The following is a 6,724-nucleotide window of genomic DNA, read 5'->3' on the forward strand; positions in this document are numbered from 1 at the left end:
ACAGTTCTCACAAGGAGGATATAAGGTGCCAGACTTCTTCCTCTGTTACCTATGTGCGCAAGCACAATACGCACATCACTGGTATCATGAAATCCCTTACCTTACTCACGTAGCAGTTGAAGAAGGCGATGCGCTTCCCATCCCTCTATCGTCTATTATAACTCACCGGAGACCCCCTCTGTACAATAGAGATATCAACACAATCGATGCAACAAACGAAGCATGGCACGTAATGGAGAAAAAGGCTAACAAATTACCGTTCTATGCAGCTGCACTACCACTACACCATCACCCAGAGCTTTCGGTCACTCAGGAGGAAGTAGGAATGGGGCTGCTGCACAAAGTTGGTATAGATACCATGGACAATTTATACAGCAATGGACAATTTAGAACTTTCGAGAACCTATCATACATAAGTAACCCAACCTTACTTTTTACATTCACATACTACAGATTGCAGAAAGCGATACAGAAGCTATATCCTACTTACCCTGCAGAACCACAACAGTTAGCACCTCTGCAATTAATTCTTACGACCCCCACTGCGAACCATATAGTTTCCAAACTATATAGCGCATTGCAGACTGACATTGCAGGTAACACACAACATGCGCTAGATAAATGGAATACCACCTTAGATGTTCTTCTTACACCGGAGGAATCAACCACAACCTGTACCCTTACTGGGCTGCTAACACCTAACGGTAACCTGCACATAATACATTACAAATACCTCCACCAGACTTACTATACGCCTGCCAGACTTCATAAATACGGACTCAGTGCAGACTCGAAATGTAAAAGATGTCATTCATATGATGCATACTTTATACACTTAGCGTGGAATTGTCCAAAGATAGCGGACTTTTGGTTAAAAGTCACTAAAATGTTGAGCGACATGGTTGATATTCACATTGAATGCACAGTGCGTACATGTCTCCTAGGTCTAGTGCCCGAGGTGAGAGCTATTAAGCGTAAGTACTGTGTGGTAGCATTGCTTTTGGCAAAACGCAGGGTGTCCATGGGATGGAATGGTAAAAGGGTTCCGACAATCAAACAATGGATTCTGGACTTGACCTACTGTAAATACACTTTATTAACGTACGAGGAAGAACTACCTGCACGCTCTAGGCCTAAAGATTATTGGACATATGTAGTAGAATTCCTGAAAACGTACCAGATTGACTAACTACATGTATTAACCTAAAATTGGGAATATTTGCATTAACTGTGTATTTCTTCTGAAGTCTAATGTACTGTACTCAAACTGAAGGATGGATGCTGTTGAGCCATGGTCAAGTTTATCTATTATTGTTGACTTTGTAAGTTTTTTTGAAATGCCAATTAAAAAAAAAGAAAAAATGTGTGCAAAGGGAAGTGAGGCCTACAACATGCACAGTTAGGCTAACATTGGGAAAACTACAATGGGCCATGCAGGAAACGCACAACAGTTTTTGTTTAAGTCCCGTCAGGGAGACGCCTAAGCACCCTCCTCCATTTGCAGGTAAGTGACCTATAATGGAATGATCTGCAAAAAGATCACCCCATAAAACGAACACAAAGTGGCACGGGAAGGAGAAGTCCCTTCCATCATGAAGGATGCTGTCCCATTCTAGGGGCCACTCAGTATCTCAACTCTGAATCTGTCCAGTACAGATGATACCATCATCATATACTTTTTGTTTATTGGCATTTGATCATCATATACTTTGTTTTCGATCACAAAAATCTTATAAAGTGCAAAGTGCCATGCGATCTAAAAACAGTACAAGCAATAAAAACGATTTACAAGGTACAAAAGATTAGCAAACTATTTAATACATTTGGAACATATGCTCCATAATGCATGCCAAAATCTGGCCAGACTAAATACCACCACCCTGCGTTTGTCGGTGTACATCTTTTTACAAAACAGTGTAGTTGGTAAAGTTTTAAAACGGTATTGTAGAAATAATTTCCGTGCCAGTGGTGGTACAATTTCGTCAATGGTTTCCTCATAAAAAGGGGAAAATTTAAAATTGGTAAAATCTTGGTTCAGAGTACCCACCCGTTTGGCCGTCTCCTTCTCCATAGTAGTGTCACAGTATCTTTTTGACCCTGCATTTTGGGATAAGGCCCAGGGTTACTGGAGTGGACCAATATTCCTCCATCCCAAGACTCCTCAATACATTCTTCAGGGAACTAAACCACTGGACAGAGTTGACCTGTGATTGCTTTAAGCGATCAGTCGTCTCTACTCTGTATGGGGTGAGCTCATTTACCGACCACAGACTGTGCCAAACATTAACTGCTTGTAGCCCATCTTGTGCAATATCATTTTTTGGCCCAGGTCCAGAAACATAGGAGCCAGGGGGGTACTAGTGGGGAGGTTTAACATTGATTGAAGAAACCCGGTTTTCTACTGAAGTGAGGGAGTTTGTATTTCCAGTACCCCACAATTTTGCCCCATACAGGGCTCCCCCCAGTATTTTAGTATTGTAGATTTCTAATGCCACTTTCCAGGACACTTTGTTTGTGTGTATCTTACCTAAATGAGCAGTTAGTTGAATTAGTGATAGTTGGGCTTTTTTGATGTGAGATGCCCAGCTTAGGTTTGAGGTTAAGTGAATACCCAAATAATTAAATGTAAAAACGTGCTCTAGGGAGCTATCTCCTACATACATTTGCCGTTTGGATGTCTTGGAATTTTCCTTCGAAAAAATCATATATTTTGTTTTTGCCTCGTTTGGTACCAGGCCGTGCTTCTTGCAAAATTCAATAAAATTATTCAACAATTGTTGCAAACCTAGTGGAGATTTAGAAATTAATAGGGTGTCATCCGTGAAGAGTAGGACTGGTACTCTTCGCTTCCCCACCTTTGGGGCCTCGCATCCATCCATGTCTAAATAATCAATCACTCTATTAATAAAAAGGGAGAATGGCGTGGGCGCTAAGACGTACCCTTGTCTCACTCCATATTTGACAGAGAATTGCTCAGTGAGTTGATTGTTATCCTCCCACCTAGCTTGTGGAGTGTTTGAAGAGTGCAGCCGAATTCAAATTTCTAATAAATTGCGGAGTAAACCCATTTCGGACAACACCCTCCACAGCTTTGCTCTCGGTACCAGATCAAATGCAGTATGTAGGTCCTCAAAGGCAACATAGTTTGCCCCCTCTAATACTAACCTCCCTCCAGTAGATGCACAGGAAGCGGAAGACATAATATAATGCGCTAATGTTTGAATGGAAGCCTGCTTGAAAATCGCTAAAAATATGATGCTCTGAGATCCAATCCTGGACTCGTCGCAACACTTGCTTGCAGAACATTTTCTGCAGTGAGTTGATTAGGCTTATAGGCCTATAGCCGGACTGGTTAGCAAATGTCACCCTTCTTAAAAATTGGGATATTCTCCGCTATATTCAATGACAGAGGGATATCCATGGCTGCTGTAATTTAATATGTAATCACATTGATGTAAGGGACCCAGACAATTAAATACTCTTTATACAGATCTTATGAGATTCCGTCGGCACTGGGGGCTCTGGCTGTGATACTAGAGCAGACTGCCACCTGGGATGCTACCATGGAGTACACAAAGTCCCCCACAGCTTCATTCTGGGTTCCCCACCCCCCAATCTCCTAAGGGAACCTCTAACCCGCTGCCACCTGGTGAGTAAAGCTCCCTAAAATTGGTCACCCACTCCTCTGGCTGGACTGTAAAGTCCCAATTTCGGTTCCTGCCATTGAGCCAGTAAGCTGCTTGTTTCCAAAAGGAATTTAGAATCCCTGGCTAGGGATGCTTTTTGAAGGGTGGACCAAAGAGTCTTCCTAGCTAAATCTAGAGCATCCTTAAAGTTCTTTCTACATAAAACTAGGGCTGGGTGAGTGTTAGATTTGGCTACCCGTACAATGTCAACCTTAGCTTTCCTGCACTCCTTGTTGTACCATACTGCCTGGGGCCGTCTGTGCTCCAGTTTCTGCTCTCTGCACGGTTTAGCCAATAGATCCCTAATTTTGTTAAATGTGGATTAATGCCTGGTAGGCAGCTTCTCAATTATCGGATCTTTAGGACGATTGGATAACTCTTCTACATTCTGGTGTACTATATATTTCACTAGTTCCAGGGCCTCTAGATGTTTCTCCACCCAGTCCCATCTAATCATTCTTATGTTGTTAGTAATGGACAATTCTCCCAGATTCTTCTTTCCCCAACTATCTATTTCAGTAGAATTTTCACCCAGATTTGTTAGGGACAGGGTCAGGGCATTATGATCGCTATCTAGGCGATTGACCACTACCATGTCTTTGACTAGTGGCCAAAGACTAGGTGCTACCAGGCAGTAATCAATCCTGCTGGCTTGGCCGGGTCTATTAAAGGTTAACTCCCTTTTTGGTCTGATTTTGTTCTCCCGTTTATGGCTCTCAAGTTGTGCTGTAATGAGGGGACGAGCCCCTGACTACCTCCCTTTGTCCGCCTAACTGGGGGGTGATCTAGCTGAAGGACCTGCCAGACTTTATCCCAATTCTCGGTCAGGTCTCTAGCGATCATAGCTAAGGGTTCAGAGGTACAATTTAGGTCCCCTGCTACCAAGGATGGTGCGCCATCAGAAGATTCTGATAATGCATGGTCTAGGATTTTGATAGTATTAGCATCTTCAGAGCCCCGGTCATCCCTGTTATAGACATTATAGATCCTGGTTTTTAGATCACCACAGACTTTTAGGTCTATAGCTAATAAATCAGGGGAATCCATATGGAGCGATTTTATTTTTAGGCCAAGAGCGTTTCTGATCCAAGTTGCCAGGCCTCCCCTTCTCTTTCCAGGTATAATTTAGTCCATAACTAGAGAACGCGCTCCTATAGCTAATATGCAAACTCCATGTTTCTTGAAAGAGTATAACATCTTGTGATTCCACAAAGGATCCCCAATCGGGATCTGCTAAGTTTAGCAATACCTTCCAAATTCCAAACAAAAATTCTTAGTTGACTTGGGTAAGGATTTGTAGGGATACAGTTGGTATTGCTCTCAGTGGTCTTCCCTAGCCCAACATTGGCTTAGACCGCTAACCCCCTTTCCTCCTCAGTCCACATTCCAATGTACACTACTTCCCTTTGTTGTAGCAGGCACCCCCAATCCTACGACTGCTTGTTCTGCAGACCCTTTCCGAATGTGGCTAGAGGGAATTGCACATTTGTCTAGGTAGCTGATGCATTATCAGTTCTCCCCACTCCCCCTGGGGAGCACATGCCCACTGGCTTGCAGGCTCATCCAGAAGACACGAGGCTTGGCTCTGATGTCCATAATGATGTTGCAGCCTGCCAAGGCATCCGCTCCCATTCAGTCGTAGCCACCATCGGCGGCGAGTTGCACGTCTCCTATGGAGCCATCCACATTGCCATTCTCGAAGAGGTCGATGTCGGAGACATCGGTGTAGTAGGGGAATGAGTTGAGGTAAACTTTAATGATGTTCCCTTGTAAGAATAGTATACCTCTCTAGAGCTTATAGATTTGCCTGGGTAGGCAGGATTCTCAGCTCCAAAGCCTTTGGGATGTCCGACATAGATTATGGCCCTAGAAAGGATGTTAATTTGGAGACTATAAACTTCTTCACAATTATAATGCTGTCGCTATACTTGGACAAAATGTAAGTGAAATGGATACTTCATCAAATGGAATCATTCCATACTGTTTCTGGCCACTGTTGTATCAGAAACAGCAAAAGCCTTAGAATTGTCTGTCTTCTATGGAGGTGGAGTCTAATAGGGAATTGGACTCCGATCAGCACAGAAGACACCATCCGCATGATGAACTCCGTCCACTCCGGATCCCCGACCGACCCCTGCCCCCACCACGTCTTCAACAAAGCCGACGCTATCATCGCACCCCACCTGCGGGACATCATCAATACCTCCTTTGACGCCGCCACCTTCCCCGAGAGTTGGAAGCACGCTGAACTCAGCGCTCTACTCAAGAAACCCACAGCAGACCCCACCGATCTCAAGAATTACCGCCCCATCTCGCTACTCCCGTTTCCAGCCAAAGTCATCGAGAAGACCGTCAACAAACAGCTGGCCGCCTTCCTGGAGACGAACGGATCCCTTGACCCTTCACAGTCCGGCTTCCGAGCCAACCACAGCACCGAGACCGCCCTCATCGCCGCCACCGACGACATCCGAGCCCTGATGGACAACGGAGAAACAGCGGCCCTCATCCTCCTAGACCTCTCCGCAGCATTCGACACTGTCTGCCACCGCACCCTAGTGCAGCGCCTCAGCAACATCGGAATCCAGGAGAAGGCACTAGAATGGATCATCTCCTTCCTCGACGGAAGAACTCAGAGAGTCTGCCTACCACCGTACAAGTCAGAGGCCACCGAAGTCATCTGCGGCGTCCCTCAAGGATCCTCGCTGAGCCCTACCCTCTTCAACGTCTACATGAGCCCCCTCGCGGCCATAGCTCGCCAACACAACATCAACATAATCTCCTACGCCGACGACACCCAGCTGATCCTCTCCCTGACCAACGACCCCGCCGCCGCCAGTGCCAACCTGCACGAAGGGATGAAAGAGGTAGCCGAGTGGATGACGACCAGCCGTCTGAAACTGAACTCCGACAAGACGGAAGTCCTCATCCTGGGCTCCTCGCCCTCCGCCTGGGACGACACCTGGTGGCCCCCCGCCCTGGGCACCGCACCCAAACCGCCAGACCACGCACGCAACCTGGGCTTCATCCTGGACTCCTCC

This window comes from Lissotriton vulgaris, chromosome 12 (assembly GCF_964263255.1).
Source record: "Lissotriton vulgaris chromosome 12, aLisVul1.2, whole genome shotgun sequence".
In the NCBI taxonomy this organism is placed as follows: Eukaryota; Metazoa; Chordata; class Amphibia; order Caudata; family Salamandridae; genus Lissotriton; species Lissotriton vulgaris.